The sequence below is a fragment of the Ambystoma mexicanum genome, chromosome 8, assembly GCF_040938575.1.
Source record: "Ambystoma mexicanum isolate Mex_15411 chromosome 8, UKY_AmexF1_1, whole genome shotgun sequence".
In the NCBI taxonomy this organism is placed as follows: Eukaryota; Metazoa; Chordata; class Amphibia; order Caudata; family Ambystomatidae; genus Ambystoma; species Ambystoma mexicanum.
Genome location: NC_090929.1, coordinates 858,674,456 through 858,693,630, shown reverse-complemented (window position 1 = coordinate 858,693,630; position 19,175 = coordinate 858,674,456). Strand labels below are relative to the sequence as shown.

Below are 19,175 nucleotides of genomic sequence, written 5' to 3'. Positions count from 1 at the left end.
AAAACATATACCTTAGTAGTGACCAGGTAGAGGCACACCAAAGTGGCTCTTACTATGAAGTTGAAGAGGATCTATGGCAAAAGAATAAGTATGCATTTGTCTATCCCCCATTAACAATATGCCACCAGTAATCCAAAAATGATTGAGGGTCAGATTTAGTAGCAATATAAAATGGACAAACCATGCTGCTAAAACTAGAATTGCTGTAATTCTTATAATTCATCAGAATAATGATTCTGTAGTGTCCGTAGTATGTGACACACTAACTGCATTTAGTGCCAAGCCTTTAGGGCAGCAAACCTCAAACTACATGCACCATCTTAGAGAACAGACTGCTAAAGTGACTGTTGGCAGTAGGTCAGTTGAGGCCACTCATTGCGTTCAAAGACTCAACATTACCTTGTCAAACTCCATATTATCAAGGAAGGGCAGGCAATTGTGCTAGCTAGAGCCAACAAAATCATCACTGGAGAGCCATAATAGAGGATGGGAAAAGTTAGTTTTAGCTCCTGCTCATGGAATCAATTTCAAACCCTGAAAATTTTCTATCGAATTATATTATATATATATTTGTGGGGGGGTAATCCGCCAAGCCCCTGTTGCTCTAGGTCTAGAACCAACCCTCACCCGTTTTACTTCCCTTACTGCACTATATATATATATATACACATATATATATATATATATACACTTTAGCTTCTATACACAATGACAACATCAAGGCTTTTATTGGTTTAACCTTATTCTCCACCTTTTTATCTAATCAAGGGAGTGCATAAAAGTTGTTTATGAGTAAATATTTTTGTAAACTCAACAAACAGGAAAATTATAATAAGAATTTTCTCCACCGGAAAACTACTATATATATTTTTCTATGCACTATGCACTTTATATATCTCTTTTTTAAAATTAGTAAAGTAGTTTCTCCGATATACCCATTCCTGAAAATATATGGAATACATAAACAACTAAATTATTATAAGATGCACACTAATGATGTTTTAAACTAAAGGTGTAGTGAATATAAAAGTCATTCCAAAATGGCCGAATGCTTTCAACAAAGGAAAACATAGAATTCAACTATGGTAGAAAGTGAAAATGGACAAAGAAACTCAGTAGAACCATAGAGTTTTTTACTTTTGTACCTGTATTTAATGGCTGGATGTTTGTCTGTTCTTTTGTACGTGATCAAGCAACGGGACCGTTGCGAAACGCGTTGTACGAGGCAAATCTGTTTCTACTGATGCCTAAATAAAACTGGACATAAGAAATACACATGTTGTTGTGTGATGGGCTGATTTGAAGGAATTCTACGAACTGGCATATGGCTGTAACTTGACGAGTGCCGTCTCACTCTGGAAGAAGTGCGATAACTTCTTTTTTGAAATTATATATATATATATATATATATATATATATATATATATATATATATATATATATATTTATTTATTTTGGTGTTTACTCAGTATTTTGGATTTGTTTAAAAGGGTTTTCGGTCATTTGTGTTCCAAAATATCACTGGTTACCACATTCTCAACAATAAACTTAAGCACTCAAACATTGGCAGTTTCTTGTAAAACTGCTTTCCTGAAATGTGTGGCTGGTTCGGACAAAGCAGTTGAAAAAGGGAACTCATGATAAGATTTCAAAACAAGATTCTTGTGTAGGTATAGGCAGGATGTTGCATAGCAGTTACGAAATTCAGCTAAAGGTTGAGGATAGGTAGAAAATATTTAGGCATTAGTTGAGGGCGAGTTAAACATAAAATAGGATTTAGTTTAGAGAGTGGTCAAATAATTAAATTAGGATTTAGTTGAGGCATAGTTATGTTGAAATAGGACAGAACCGCTTTTTTACCATTATTTGTAGGGCATAAACACAGGTGTCATTGTCAAGGAAAAGAGTAGTACACCATTGTTTGAACACAGCAGCAGAAAGAAAATTACATTATATGGCTGCATTATATTGTGCCATTTTTTCATGCCAAGAAAAAATACTTGTTGCTTGTAATGTGGTGATGAAAAAGCATTAGAATTATTTCTAGGCAATAAAGGGCATCCAGTGTCTATATTAGTGTGTTGTGTTTTTGTGCCAAAACCAACTACCCGACATGTGTTGTTTGCGTCGAAAATTATTATAATTTTTTTGAGGAATTATATTCAGTAGCTGTAAGCCAGCCTGTCATTTTTTGTGGCCAGACTAAATACTTGGTGTTTGCAAAGTTGCAAATAAAAAGATGTATAATTATTTTTGTTAAGACAATGCAATGCATGCATCCAGTTTCTATGGCTTCTGTGTCATCTTTTTGTGGCTAGACCAACTATTTGCTGTGTGTATACAAAAAGTGCAACTCTTGGAGGTAGGGGGAGATTATATTGAATGTCTGTAAACACAGTGCCCCATACCTGTACCAGGGAGAGCAGGATCCCTGTGACCATCTCATGACAAATGCACAGGCAATTGCTTGTCAGTCTGAGAAGATCAAACAGAATAGGTTGGAGGCTCTGGCAGTAAAGAGTTGCATTTAGTGACTAACACAGAGTGCCATCTTCATTTGGCCGGGTCAAATACTGGTTGCTTGTGAAGTTGCAAATGAAAGTTATAGAATTTGTTTTAGGCAAGGAACAGCATTCAGTCTCTCCATCAAAGTGTTGTCATTGTGTGTTGAGAACAAATACCTGCTGCTTGTGTAGAAGATGTTCTATATCCCTGGGAGCAGAAGGAGATTATATTCAGTGCATATAACTAAATGCAAGATGAGAAATAACCATCTTGACTGCCAATAGGCCCGGTATACCTAAACGTACAATGGGGAGGCATGCGACTAGAGGACATTTTACAGAAGCTTCTGTCTGCACTGGAAAGGACAGAATTATGTGTGTGTGGGGGGGGGGGTAAATTGAGGACACCAACGTCACAGTCATCAGAACTAGAAATATTAATAAGTGATGATTAATACACAGTATTGGGGTTGAAGGAGGGTGCAATGTCTGCTGGCTCTGGGGAGAAGTGTAGATTGTCACCATTGAAGAGTTAAGAAAAGCAACACACAGGGTGCAAGAGATGTTGAGCCAGCAGGCACAGCACCAAATGTAGAGTAGCATGGTATGGGAAGTTACTGATCTCCACTACTCCCATCTAGCCAAATCTGAGAATAAGAATGATGGAGGAGATAACGTTTATGCCATACCCAAGTACAAGCACCAACAACATGTTTTGGAAACAATGATCCAAAGGAGGAGGAGGAAAAGCTAGTTTTAGGTATCGGAGGGAAGGACAAAACCTTTCCTACTTGTGTGCAGTATACTTCAAACACAGTCTGTAGATCTGAAGCTTCAAATGTTCACTGTGCAAAAGACCAACACCACCACCACAACAACCACCACCACCATCTTCATTAGTCAGATGTGCATAGTAGGAGCTGTCAAGATCTACAACATCTCATCACCTGCCCTCTGTGCAAAGAAACTTGTTTGACAGGAGAAGACTGGAACCAACTTGGACACCACATCTCTGTGGTCCCAAATGAAATGGCACATGCACTAGAGGGGGATAAACACACAAGGCCTCAACAGTAGACCTTCCCCCAGCCGCCACGCGACATACCATCCCTGGGCCAAAGTTTAAACCAAGAAAACATTATTGATATACCACTGTCAAGATTGTTCCAGATGCCGAGCTTCATCTCATATTCCCGTAGCCATGCCACCCGTAAGTGCCAGGAGAGTGTGCTGGAGACATTTGCAAATTGCAACAAGCATCACTGGTCACATGAGAAAGTGTGCTTGCTCACCACTAACCTGGCAGCAATGGTATCTTTTGACCATTTCCATATTCTTTTTTAGAAAACCTGGATCCTTTTAATTTAGGAGTGCAACCGATCATTTTTAAATGTATTTTATTTACTGTGAATTTGTAAGGCGCTTATACAGCAAGTAAATTGGGTTTCAAAGCACCCACAGGGCAACAGGGAGGGAACGTGGGAATGAAAAGACAGATTTAACAAATGATATGATATGATAAGGCATTTGTAACGCGCCTATACACAAGTGATCCAAGGCGCGACGAGGCAGGGAGGGGGAACAAGGGGAAGACAGACAACGATCCTACTAGGCCAGGTGTCATTCAGATCGCGCAAGTGCAGGGCTAGGTGGAAAGGAAAAAGTGCATGGGGAAGGGGAGGGGGGAAGTGCAGTACAAGTAAGTAGAATAAAATAAATAAATAGGGCCAGCTGGTGGCAAGTGCAAGGTAAGTGCAGACAAGTGCTGGGAAGGGGGGGCTGTGGGGATACAGAGACAGTCCCGCAGTGCAGGGGTTGCCAGGGAGGCAGTGCAAGTGGAGAGTGGCTGGGCCCAGGACCGAGGTCGGAGAGAGAGGCCGAGTTGCAGATTCAGTGCAGTTTCAGTGAAGAATTTGGCAGGGGAGAGGGAGAGAGAAAGCAGAAGCAAAGAGGAAGGTTTTGAGGCGCTTCTGGAACCAGAGATGGTTCTCCTCTAGTTTCAGGGAGGCAGGAAGGCTATTCCAGAGGGAGGCCCCTGCCGCGGAGAGAGATCTACCCCCAGCTCGTTGCTTCGAGAAGCGGCTGACCCTGAGGGAGTTGGAGACGGATAAGCGAAGGGCTAAGGAAGGAAGATATTTCGGAAGAGAGAGTTGAAGATATTTAGGCCCCAGGCACCAGAAGGCCTTGTGGACAATGCAGAGGGTTTTGAACTTTATCCTTGCAGCCACTGGGAGCCAGTGTAGAGATTTCAGTCCTGGAGAGATACGGTCCCTGGGCTTCAGGCCAAGGACAAGTCTCGCAGTTCTGTTCTGGATGAGTTGCAGAGGACGGAGAGTGGAGGCAGGCAGATTAAGATAGAGGCTGTTACAGTAGTCCAGCTTCGAGTGAACCAGGGCTCGGGAGACAGTGAGCTTCTGGGGGAAAGAGAGGAAGGGAAGAATACCTCTGAGGAGGTGCAGCTGGTAGTGTGATTTCTTAGAGACGTCAGATATATGAGGAGAGAAGGAGAGTGTGGAGTCGAAGATGACCCTGAGGTTTTTTGCCTTGCAGGTAGGAGCAGGAAGAGGGCCAAGAGAGGCCGGCCAGAGAGCTGCAGGGAAGGAGAGAGTGGGTGTGCCGATGAGTAGAATCTCAGTCTTACTGGCATTAAGGCAGAGGTCATTGGCGGCACACCATTCCTGGATAGCAGACAGACAGTCAGAGATGAGGGAAGGAGAGGAGGAGGCCGAGGGTAGCCTGAAAATGAGCTGGGTATCGTCCGCAAAGAAAAATAAAGGCGTACCTACTATGACTTGTGAGCATTCAGAATGTGCAAGTGCAGAGAGAGCGTAGAGATGAGGGGTTGGAGGTAAGTGCAAGGTGTACCAGGAGCGAAGTGCTAGGGAGTGAGCAGCTTTAGGTGCCTAGGTGAGTGGTCAGCTGCCTATAAATAAAAGCAATCCTATGGTGGCATAGGCTAGTCAGTGCCAAGGCAAGTGCTGGGAGCGGGCGGAGGCTGAAGATGATTGGGTGTGGGAGGCCAGGGCCCAAGTGGACACATAAGGGCCCTGTTCACCAATCTCAGCAACTGTGGGGTTCAGCAGAGGAGGGATGAAGGGAAGGAAGAGGTGAAAAGGAAGGCCTTGAGGAGCTTGCAGAATTTGAGTAGTTACCTCAATACAAAGAGGAAGGGGGCTGCTTTTCCATAGGAGGGAGCCTGCCGAGCAAAGAGATCACCACCAGCTCGCTGTTTAGCGAAGCGCTTGACACACATAATTGGTGCCAGAGGAACGTAAAGATCTGGAGGGAGAGTATTTAGTGAGATTAAGTTGTTGATAGCCTGGACCGCGACCCAGACACCCTTATGGATGATGCAGAGGGATTTGAATTTGATCCTTGCAGCAACAGGGAGCCAGTGGAGAGTTTTTGGGGCTGGAGAGATGCAGTCCCTGGGCTAGAGGCCAAGGATAAGTCTTGCAGCCCTGTTCTGAATTAGCTGAAAGGGTGGTACAGACTAAGCAGGTAAATTACGGAAAAGGCTATTGCAGCAGTGTAGCCTAGAGAGAACTAGAGTTCTATAGACATTGAGCTTCTGGGGAAAGTGAGGAAAGGGAGAATTCCTTTGAGGAGGTTGAATTGAAGTGGGTCCTCTTGGCAAGGTCCAGAATGTGAGAGAGGAAGGAAAGAGGAGTCAAAGATTACTCCCAGGTTTCTGGTTTAGGATGAAGGATAAGGGGGAGTGCCCATAGAAGATGGCCAGAGTGAGGGGAAGAAAAGGGAGCAAATGTTCGAATAGGAAGGAGCTAAGTCTTGCTGGCGTTGAGGCAGAGATCATTGGAAGTGCACCAGAACTGGATGCCAGGTATGGCACAAGTGCACCAGGACTGGGAATGTCCTGGTTGACATTACATTTCAAACAAGGCTGTACAAGAGTTGTACAAATAGGTGCTGAATGCAATTGGGCAGGCTCTAGATCAGTCCTAAGGATGGAAAGGTCCACTTTCTCATGGACAGGTGTACTAGTATGCATAGTTATGACCACATACTAGATGGCCGTCCCTTCCCCTGTGAGCCATAGTTCCAAGGACCACAAGGGTATGCAGTCCATACCAGGCCACTTTACAGGTCAGTTGTCATCTGGGAGAAGGTGGGGAGGTGATGTTGCATTGGTTAAGTTCACGAAAAACCCAGGTGAACTTTTTTGCTGCAGACAACGGGTTAAATGGCCTTCCTCCCCTACAAACGGGAAATACCACACATATCCCTGCTTTACACAAGTCCTTCACCGTGTGGGGATACGCTTCATCAACAATATTTGGACCAACAGAAATTATTGTTGTGGCTTAGGAGTTCAGCTCACACTTCAGCCGGGCCAATGGTACAGGAAATGTACTTCACAAATTTGCAGCCGTGCCACAGAATCATTTTAATACAATTGCCACCTGCTGGTATCTTACTTTGCAAGTCAAATATATTGCATTCAGAACAAGTATGCAGCTGTTCCATGTCGGTTCTGTGCGATTTACTTTTGAGGAGGCTAACACGTATCTTATGTGGCACAGTGCATCACTCAGTGCGGTACTGCAAATGATGTACCTTCTAGAACCCGTCAAATATAAGGCCCCATAATATGGCTGCCAAGGCACATACAGCACAGTTGGTGAGAGACATTGCGATTCTACGCTTTGTCAATAAAAGAAATTAAATCCTACATTCTGGAGAGATGTGCTGTGCGTTTCCCTCGCCTCTGGAACAGTCCCCAAAAAGCAGAACTCCGGGGGCCATGAATGCATTTGGATCCCACACCTAGTGGCTTTCTCTGCCACCTCCTGCCAGAACCTCCCAATCACTGTATCCGGTTGTTATATTGTAAAGCTCTTTGGATTAAAGCGCTATATAAACCTAATAAAAATACAAATACAAAACATGTGCATTATGTCCGCCAACGCATGGGCACACCTTGGGCCGGTGTGATCCCCTCCACTACCAAGTCGCAAAAATAACCTGTGCGGGGTCATGGATGCCCTATACATAACATACAATTGGGTACACTTGAACCTAGTGTTCCCAGAGACTCCCTTAGTATATGACAACACTCTGTCCGTGAAACCCATCCCCAAGTCTGCCTCCCATCTCGCGCGCACTGTCAGTACCGTTTCATAGAGACCGTTTAGAAACAGTTCATACAGCCTGGAGACCATGTGGTCCCCTTGTGAAACGTCAGACATAGTATCCAGCACCCGGTTAGCGTCCATGCCCTCCCGAAAGCTCAGCCATCTCCCTTCAATCCTCCTCACCATGCCCAGATACAATAGAAACTGGCCTTTGTGTATACCAAAACCTCTAATGAGGGTCAGGAAATCTACCATCCTGAAGCTGATCTCCCACCGTAGCTATCCCCTTATTTTCCCAGGATCTTTTGAACTTTTCAATGATGTCCTTCTGTTCCCCAAGAACTCCAACTAAGGGGACTAGCATCACCATAATTAATACCTATTCAAAAACAATGCAAGGACCAAACAGATACAAATGCTTACGATAGTAAAGATGAATATTATTCAAACAAATCAATCATGGCATTGGCTCTTCATTCATTTGAAAAGGCTATAGTTAAGATGCTATCTCAATCCACAGTGATTTTCGTTGGGATTGTCTTTGTTACATGTTACCACTGCACTGTTACTCGTTGCACTAATTCCCGACTGCAAACATCTGAGCAAATGTAGGTTTATCCACAAAGCGTTTGGCAGCCGACGATTTCAAATTCGTTTCAGTTATGTTCCTTCCATTTAGTCTTACACTTCTTTCACCAACGAAACATATTCCACACAGGGACTTTGAAGCGTGAATTAGATTTGCTGAATTACACGTCACATAATCTTGCAGAAAAGCTTTTTGAATGAAAGTGGATGATGCAAGATAGTACCTTTAATGAAATAATTGCAGTTGCCAAATTTAGTAAAGCATAAAACGTTTTTTGTGATAAGAGATTTTTGTAATGATTTGATATTCCTTGCAGAAGAAAATGTCTTTAAAAGTACTACTTCTGGCATATGCAAAGGTTGGTGCAGATGGGAATATTTCTTTTTTAAAAAAGGCTCATAGTGTACATGGGAATATTTCTTTAAAAAAAAGGCTCAAGGTGTACAATCTTCGAATGCGATTTAATAATCCTTTTAATTTGAGGACTTTGTTGTCAAAAGAACTCACATGTATTTACTCAGGATTAGATTTGGTTGTTGGATTTTGTCAAAGTATAATCGATATTAACACCAGTATACAAGAGGTTTACTGCATAGTTTACAAGGAGGGATATGTGAATTTTCAAAATGATACACAAGTATGTTGGCCTAAGAAAGTTCCAAAGCTAAACCCATTAAGTGCCAGACGCTTTAAAAAAATTAATTCTCAAATCTAAAAGAACACAAGTCAATGTGGATTAAATGTGTTAAAAAAAAAAATCAATATTAGCTGAAAGGTAAGGTGAACGTAATAAAAGCCATACGATTGCCTCAATTCCCAGAAAGGAATTGGGTTATCGAAGTATATTAACACATCCATTGTAAAGAGAACGCAATCTTCACTCAAATCAGTCAATCCCATTCCCTTGTTCACAAGTATCTATATATATTTTGGCTAAGTTGCTAAACTCATAGGAAGAGCACTTTTTCGGCAGCTTATAACTCTGCTCCCCCTGGACGAACCCTCACAAAACTTTGCAAAAAAGTATATGGGCGGCTCTGAATTTTTTCGCCAAGTTGGGCGAAGTTTCATGCGGGGGGGATAGAGGGGGGGGTCCCAATTCTTTCTTTTTTCACATGGACTGATTGGGGAAAACTTTGTGCATGGCTACAGCCCGAATGGCTGGACAAATGGCCACCAAATGTGCGGCAGGAGCAGGGGCTTGGGCCAGAAAGCATGCTTTTGTGCGTTTGGTGGAAATCGGACCGGTAATTCTTTTTGAAAAATCTGAAATGCGGGTCCCAAAAAAGGAGCGATATCTGGGTCTGCTACGCGGACCCATTTCCCTGTTCGCTCCTTGGACCGATGTCTTATCGGGCTGCGATACGCCGTGCTGTCGGTGAACATTGGACGCCGCCGGTGGTTGGCTGGAGGGAAGCGTGCTGTGTGTGAAAGCTTTTGGGAAACGCCGCCATGGTGTATCGGAGAACAGTGTTGCGGCGTGTGTGCCAAGGGTCTGCGTACTGTCTGCATGGCTGGGCCTTTTGTACGTGGCTGAAAAAAGTGATATCTGGAACCGCTGCGGCGTCCTACTTCCCTGTTCGCAGCGTGGTCAAAAGTTTGATTACACTGCAGTGTGCGGTGACGGGATGTGTGAAAAGTGTTCCATGCCGGCGGTATGTTGTATCGGAAGGCAATGCGGTGGCAAAAGGTTCACAAAATGATGGTGTACGGCATATAGTGGTGGGAAGAAGGGATGGAAAGGGAGCGGGAGGGAGAAGAACGGCACGTGATATATATATCAATATACAAGAAGACAGTGGTGTGACAGCGGTAAACCGTGGCAGGCGCATTTGCTGAAGGGGACTGCATTCCCCGACACATGACGATCTAAACATAGCATGCACTATGGTGTGCTGTGTGAGGTAAGTTAGTAGCCCCTGGGCTGAATGACTGCAGCACTACCACAGAAAATTATGTTTACTGGTTGAAAGGCTAAGTCCAGTGTTTGAAAGCAGGTGCCACATTGTTGCTTAGTGTACCACATTTGACTGCACGTCACACAATGTTGGTTGTATGTGTGTGGTGATTGGTAGAAGAACATACAGTTGTTGGTGTATGGGTGGAGATGGTACAGTGAGCAGTTATGCAGTGTGTCCACTGGGTGTAGTAACGGAGCAGTGTACATATGAAAGAGGTGCTGGTGCAAATTTTCCTTGTATATGTATCATTAGTGTCCATTGCGCAGATTAGTAAGTGTTGCAGAACAGTATGCACCATTGCTTCTATGTACGTACTAGAGTGGTGGGAGCAGGCTGAATGTTGTGAAGATTGTTTTGTTTGGTTGGCATGCTTAACATGGTTTCTGATTGGAAGTGGGTAGTAGTGCCAAACACAGCGGTATGTTGCTGCCTTACGGTAAGTAGAACACGTGTCCTTGCGTCTGTCCTTTATGGTGTGGCGGTAGATTGGATGTGCTGATGTGTATGTTGCTTTTGTGATATTTGGCACATGTGTATCTGGTCATCTGCATGGCTCTGTTATGTTTAGGTGAGTGTGGCCTAGGTCTAGACTGGCCATGCACCCAACAGTCTAGGCCTTAATCACAGCCTCCAGATGATGAGGCAGTAATTAAGTTGTTACTGTGCATACTTTTGGAGTTGGTGAGTAGCACACAATGGTTGCGGAGGACATTGTGCACTTGGTGTGGAACAGCAGAAGTGAGCTGCTATGCGTACATTACTGTATGGTCTATATCATTGCCCCTCTTGCACAATACGGAGCAACATGTCACCATCTGCATTTGTTATGGGTAGGCCCTTATAAGACCCTTCCTTCACGAAGCATTTTACCACATTGCGTCATGAAAGGAAGTCATCACCATCAGAAAGTTGCAAAATGTACAAAGCCACTCACATATCGGTATGCACAGGCAGCACAATGTATTTGAGGCAGCACAATGTAATTGAGCAAAGTACATACAGATGTGCCCAGGGTGAAAGTTGGCAGGCCCATTTACAGATGGGGCCTGCATTTCACATGAAATGCGAAGAAAACATAGGTTGCACTAGGGTGTTCAGTGTGTGGTGAGGCACAGCGGTCAGTGATGGTACAGCAATGCCAAAGGGGAGAACAATTGAGAACACATGAAATTTGCAACCTACACTACAGTAAGTTGTGTTGCGTGAGCTTAGCCTGTAGACCCTTCCGTGAATGGGTGGCCACCTTGCAATGGCAAAAGAATGCCCTGGGGGTTGAAGTAGGTTTTAGAATGCTGTCCTCGATGTATGGTTTGTGATCATTGCATAAACTGTTGCTTTATGGTTGAGGAGATTGGTTGCAATTATTACACTGTGTAGTATATGCTTGGACCTGATGGAGTGGCGACTGCTCTAGTGTGTCCTGTAGGAGAGATACTGAAGTAGTGGGTGCTTACAAGTGCCAAGGGGTGACTTACATGTACCTGGCCACTTGTTCACCTGCATAAGTATGTCATGTTGAGGCGGGTGTGGCCAAGGCCAACAATGTTGGATGTATGCCAAAAAGCCTGTAGCCCGTAGGCTACACACCGCCGATGCTAGGTGTGCTCAATAGCACACCACCATAACGCTGACATGCATTTTTAAGTATGCATGCCTCCGCTGGTGGCGACATTGAAAGAATGGTTGTGCACGTGAGCTGCTATGTGTAAATTATGTTCTGGTGTACATCATGGACGCTGTTGCACAATAATGTGTGCGCTGGTGGAAACAATGAAGAAATGGTTGTGCAGGACCTTGTAGACATGGTTGAACAGCACAAGTGACCTGATATGCGTCTGGTACTATATGGTATCTGATTTGTGATCATTGCATAAAATGTTGCTTTTATGGTTGTGGGGAAATGGTTGCAATTCTTAGGAGTGCTCAATAGCAAGCCACCATAACGCTGACATGCAATTTTTGAGTATGCATGTCTCCACTGGTGGCGACGTTGAAAAAATGGTTGTGCAGGACTTTGCAGACATGGTTGAACAGCACAAGTGACCGGATATGCGTCCAGTACCATATGGTACCTGGTTGTGATCATTGCTTAAAATGTTGCTGTTATGGTTGTGGGGATTGGTTGCAATTTTTACACTGGACATTGTGCACTTGCCGAAACAGCAGAAGTGAGATGCTATGCGTACATTATGATCTGGTGTACATCATTGACCCTGTTGCACAATAAAGTCTCCGCTGGTGGCGACGATGACGAAATGGTTGTGCTGGACCTTGTAGACGTGGTTGAATAGCACAAGTGACCTGATATGCGTCCGGTACCATATGGTACCTGGTTTGTGATCATTGTATAAAATGTTTATGGTTGTGGGGAATGGTTGCAATTCTTACACTGGACATTGTGCACTTGGTGAAACAGCTGAAGTGAGATGCTATGCGTAGATTACCATATGGTGTACATCATTGCCCCTGTTGTACAATAGGGAGCCACATGTCACCATCTGCATGTGCTATTGGTAGGCCCTTATCAGACCCTTCCTTGACGAAGCCTTTTACCACATTGCCCTATGAAAGGAAGTTATCAGCATCAGAAAGTTGCAAAATGTACACAGCCACTCGCATACCGGTATGTACAGGCAACACAATGTAATTGAGCAACGTATGTACAGATGTGGCCAGGGTGAATGTTGGCAGGCCCATTTGCAGATGGGGCTTGCATTACACATGAAATGAGAAGTAAAACATAGGTTGCACTACAGTGTTGAGTGTGTGGTGAGGCCCAGCGGTCAGTGATGGTAGACCAATGGCAGAAGGGGAGAACAATGGAGAACACACGAAACGTGCAACCTACACTGCAGTACGGTGTGTTGCTTGTGCTAAGCCTGTAGACCCTTCCATGAATGGGTGGGCACCTTGCACTGGCAAAAGAGTGCTGTGGGGTGAAGTAGGTTTTACGATGCTGTCCACGATGTGCGGTTTGCGATTATTGCATAAAATGTTATTTTTATGGTTGTGGCGATTGGTTGCAATTATAACACTGTGTAGTATATGCTTGGACCTGATGGAGTGCCGACTCCTCCAGTGTGTCCTGCGGGAGAAGTGCTGAAGTAGTGGATGCTTACAAGTGGCTATGGGTGCCTGCATGTACCTGGCCACTTCACCTGCATAAGTCTGTTATGATGAGCAGGGTATGCCCAAGGGAACATTTTTGGGTGTATGGCAAAAAGCCTGTAGCCCGTAGGCCACTGACCAAAGAGGCTAGGCCTGCTAAATAGCACGCCACCATAAGGCCGACATGCACTTTTAAGTATGCATGTCTCCACTGGTGGCGATGTTGAAAAAATGGTTGTGCAGGATCTTGTAGACGTGGTTGAACAGCACAAGTGCCCTGAGATGCGTCCGGTTCCATATGGTACCCATTATGCCACCACCTTGCACATTAGGGAGCCAAAGGGCATTACTTATGGTTGATATCAGTGGCCTTTTGCACCACCCGTCATATGTTCCGTTTCTGGATTGTGGCAATTGGGAAATGTTCTCTTGCCTGAGGCCATTATGTTGTGCTGGGTGTAGGTAAAGCCTACAGTATTGGGTACATGACCAAGGGCTGTAGGCTGTTGGTTATGCACCCAAGAGCCCATCCCTTGAGAACAGCCAGCATACCATACTGCAGACATGTACTGTTGCCTCGGTTTGTCTCAGAGGATGATGACCTTTGAATAATGGGTGCGGAGAGCATTTTACTCTTGGTGGAACAACCACAGTGAGGTGCTATGCATTCGCAAGCACATGCTGTAGGTAATTGCACGTGTTGCATATTAGGCTGTAATTTGGCCACAGCTACAGGTGGGGAGGTGTTTCATAAACACAAGCATGTGTGTCTTGATGTGCAATGCTGGGATGTTCAACGCCGACTATGACAGCATTAAGGAGCAACATTTCAACTGGGTGCAAGGAAATGCCATTTTTTGCCCTCCATTGGCAATGCTGCTTTGTTTGCCACTCTGCGCGCAGCATTGCGTACAATCCTGTAGAACTGTAAGAGAAGCGCTGACGTACAGTACGTAGAAGTGTGAGGAGGAGAAGGGAACCCAAACGCATCGAAAGACATACAAAACAAAAAAATGTGTAAGCAAACGTACATAATAAAAAGAGGACAAAAAAAGTCAAAAATAACCATTTATTTTCTGAGACAGTACTACAGACCCAACTCCTTATCCTGTTTAACATTAACCCCCCCAATTCACACCCCATCCCCCTCCCTCCCTACCACAAAAAGTCAGCGCTTTACTCTGTACGTTACACTTCCACGTGCCACATCCAGCAATTTTCTGGATGGAAGCCATGGAAAGGAAACTGTGGAGCAAAAGACATTGTTTAAAAGGTTGGTGGGTTAGGTGTGTACTCAAAAGGTGTCCCAAAAAGTTTCTTTGCACAAAGAAGTGCAGAAGGCTAAGGTGGAAGTGAGCAATGTAAGGAGCAGGCAGCCTGGGTGTATGCAGCAAATGTATGTATTTCTTTGGAGTTAGTAACATGCAATGTGTGCTGCGTGTGCCCAATATTTTTCAGCACATGTGTCGTAAGGGGGGTGGGGGTAGTGGGGAAACCAAACAACTTTGTAGTGTACACGGTAAGTGGCAGGCATCCCACTGTCGTGCATGGATTGTGTGTATGATATAATATGATGTGCGATTATATGCTACGGTATTCGTAATGCACCTACACACACGTGTAGCAAACCACAATGAGGCAAAGGAACTGAAACAGAGGGGAGACAGAGACAATGAACCAACTAGGCCAGGTGTGACTTAGATCGGCGAAGTGCATGGTTGGAGGGCGGGGACGGTACAGTACGTGGGAATAAGAACAAATGACAACAAGTAAAAATATAGGCCAATTGTGCCAAGTGTACGGATAAGTGCACACACGAGGTGGTGGATGCACTGTTAGGCACACAGGAAATAGTCCTCAAGTGCAGGGTTTGCTAGAAAGCTAGTGTAGGGGTTTGCCTGGCAGGGGGAGGTGCCATGGGTCCGACATCACAGATTCATCAGCTAAGTAGTGCAGATTAAGTGTACGTCATGCAGTTAGCTGGGGAGAGGAGCAGAAAAAGCAGATGTGAAGAGAAAGACTTTGAGGTGCTTCCGGACCCAGCGATGGTTCCCCTTAAGTGTCAAGGAGGCAGGGAGCATGTTGCAGAGGGATGGCCCAGGTGAAAAAGCACATCCAACCACCCGTATTTTGTAGAAGCATGCGACGCTGAGGGAGTTGGAGATGGATGAGGGAAGAGCTTGCGCACGCACATATAAAGCAAGTTAGATTTGAAGGTATTGTGGCCCCAGCGGCCAAAAGACCTTCTGCATAATGTACAGTTTTCTCCCCTTACTGCTTGAAGGCACTGAAAGCTATTGGTGACATATTAGTGCAGGACAGATACCACCCCAGGTCGAGCACTCCTCTTCTGAATGTGGTGCAGAGGCTGGAGAGTGCAAGGGGGTACATTTAAAAAGAGCCTGCTGTAATAGTGCAGCCTACCCAAAAGTACAGCTGTGCAGACAATGATCTTTTGGAAAGTCGTTTTCACGGAGTACGATAAAATTAATGCTAGCATTCATGCCATTTTGTACACTTTATGTAGGAGGTGGGTTAGTGGGGCAAACATTTCATACCATTGTGGGAAGCAAAGCAAGGAATTCCTGTGTGGATATTACTCTGTCTGATATGGGTCAATGAGAACGTTGCAAGCACATATCACTAACGTGCCACTTTGTGGTAGGGGATGGGGTAAAAACAGTATGCTTTTAAAGACTATAATGGCCGCTCAGTGGGAGATACCATGCGCAGAGGTACTTACAACACAGTGATACGCGTAGTACAAAAACATTTTTGGTACCTTAAATTTGTGGTAGATGTTGCGCAAGTTGATGAATGTGGATGAACACATTTTGAAATCTATTACCGAAATTTCTACTGGACGTGCAGGCAAGTGACAGTACAGTAGCAGGCTGATTTTCTAATGGTACCTATGAAGTAATGTGCAGCACAGCCAGTGTTAGATGGTAACATCTTGGATAGCATTGGTGGAATTGTGTGTGCCCATTTACCTGTATCCAATCAAGTGGTGCTGGAAAAAAGGCAGTGGAAAGGGAAGAAGGACTGGTACTGGTTTCCTGGGGTGCAGCCCTTGCAGTACTTTGGGAACCGCACGTGCAAGAATGTGCGCTTTTTACATTGTTGTCCAATGAAAATGGGAGTTTTGGAATTGGCCAATCAGGTTCTGTGGGTGTGGTTCACTGGAAGGGGCATTCACACTGCTGTACATTATTCTCTGAGTAGTGAGGCTGGTTGACATGTTGAAACCTATTGTGTTGCCTATAGGGGATGCCTTTCTACTAAATCTGCATGAGTATGCCCTGGAAAGAAACTTTGATGGGAATTTTGGTTTGGAAGGAGTGGTTGCATTGTGGAACAGTGTCTACGAGCGCAGTTTCGTCGACATGGATGCACTTTGCAAAGACCTGGCAAGTTTCGGTAGAGGCGACGTGATCGTCATTCACTATGGCAGCATGCACATGGGTTACATGTCTTGTTTAGGCTTCTTCCATCGACTGAAGAGGTTGCTAAAGCCAGTGAAGAGGCTTTTTCCCACTGCAAAGATGTTGTTCTCATTGATAAAACCACGAAGAGTGTGGGACACTGATCATGGATGTTGTTCTGAGCCAGAGGCAGGAAGGTGTCTCATCAACAGAAGCATGTATACTTTTTTGTCCGCTGCTGGGATGTTCTTCTGCAACAATGACCTCATTAGTTGTGGAAATGCAGAATTTTTCTAACCAGATGGCATTTCTTTGTCGCCCATTGGTAATGTTGTTTTGTTTGCCCATCTACAAGATGCGGTGAAGAGTTTAGTTTAACAATGTCCGCACAAGAAAATAGAAGATAAAGAAAAATGGAAAAGGTCTTCCTGTAGAAGCCTTTACAATACGAAAACTAAGAAAGCTCTTTTAAGAGCCACCCCTTACAACAAACTTCCCTTACCCTGGTTGCATGTTATGCCCCTACGCTTGCACGCAGCACGAAATCCACATCCAGACATTTTCCGAATGGCACCAATGGAAATGGGACTATGGAGCCACAGGGACTGTGCAATAACGTATGTGGGCGGGCTATGTACGCAGAGGACTATTGTACAGAACTGATACTGTTACATGCAGACCTCTTCAATGTCATTGGTGGAAGCGTGTGCAACTTTTTAAGAGTACTCAATGTAGCTGTGTAGCAAAGAAGACACTGCAAAGGGAAGAAGTAATGTTTCAGCTTCATCCGGACAAGGCGGCTGCCATCCTTGGGTACATGCACGTGCGTATACTCCCCTTTTCTGCAAGCTACCTATGACATTGGGACAATGGGGAATGTCGCTATGTCGCTATTGCGGGTGTGGGTGACAGGAACGGACGTTTATAATTTCCTCCACTACTGTGCATATTCAGCCAGAATGAAATGGTTGGTGGTAGTTGCAGACACACTGTAGGACATTACCTTTAGCCATTCCACCATGGCGAAAAGTGAAATACACCCATTTTCTTCTACAAATGGTTTCAAGAGACACTCTTTTATCCCAGCCTATCACATGCCTTTGTGACATACTGCTGAAGAATATTCAGAGGCCCCCCGCAGTGTTTGTGTCTTGTGTGCGGTCTGACTGACTGTATAGAAAAGTGAGGGAAATCTTATGAAAGATGCTAATGCACTTTGTACAGACCCCCACCAGTGTATGGATATCTTGTGGTGTCCAGTCAAAGGGTCGAATGAAAAAGACCGAAATACAATTGGTTCGAGTCAAAAGGACCTAAAACAACAAAAATCGAATGCTTTTTTAAAAATGCATGTTTTTTTTTTGCTTGGTATAGATAAAATGTGTTGTTTTTGGCTAAAAAACGGGGGTTTGGCGGGGGACCCCCCCCCAAAAAAGAAGACAAAAAAAGGACATTCGATTTTTTTGTTTTAGGTCCTTTTGACTCGAACCAATTGTATTTTGGTCCTTTTGATTCGACCCCGTCACCTATAACCATATCTTGTGAGGTCTGAGTGACTGTGTAGGAAAGTCAGTGATATATTTCGTTTTACTTATTTTCTATTTAATTATTATGATTTGTAAAGCGCACTAGCAGCCCAAGGGCATTGAGGCACTGTTGCATCACATTGTCTGAGTTACATGAACTTGTCTTAGTTACTTAGGGATACTTGGCTCTTGGTTACAGCGATATACCTTATACACAATCCAATCATTTAACCAATTGGAACACAGAAGAACACAATCAATGTACAAAAGGAAAGCAAATGTAAAGCATAAACTGTCCTAGCCAAGAAACTCCTGCTCACGGCCACCAAGGAAAGAAGCATCTCCTTTCTCTCCATCAAAGAAACATTGGATTATGAAACCCATTCCACCAGTACAAAAAGAATTGATATATTATTTGGTGACAATATAAAACAAACTGCCAAATCATAAGTAGGCTAAATGAACATAAGATTACTTTGCACCTCCTGAAGCTCCTTTGTGGTGAAACACGTGCAGAGGACTTTTTCTTGAATAACTAAGGATTGTGTTTTGGAATGCTTTTGATGTAGATGTGTTATAATGTTTATTTACAGATTGTCCCACAATTTACATATTTGTGCTTGTTTGCCAGTAGTTGGTATGGGAGTGAAATGTAGCTCCTGCTAACTGTTGAGTGGTAAACTAGGAAGGCACTACTCTGCTACAAGTAGCATGTCCACTGCTCCCAGCTCCTCTGATTTTGGAACTGTGTACTGTATATGTTTGCTTATATTTTGGCCCCATTTTTCTGACGATTACATATTTCAATTTTGCATTCCAGTTTGTAAGACCAAGTACACTTGTGTTTTGTTAAAAAGTGTAGGCTTTGTTAGGCCTCTAGAAAACAAAATCTGTTTCATGGCAAGGTGCTGTTTGCTATTTAAAAAGTTACTGCATATACCTACTGAGTATACTATTATCACTTTCTTT

At 44.1% G+C, this 19,175-nt stretch overlaps 1 protein-coding gene across 2 annotated transcripts in view; it reads right to left on the bottom strand.

Moving 5' to 3' along the window:
- LOC138472520 (microsomal triglyceride transfer protein large subunit-like) overlaps window positions 1-19,175 on the bottom strand; it is a 1,457,683-nt gene that overhangs the window by 1,323,609 nt on the left and 114,899 nt on the right. The window lies entirely within an intron of this gene.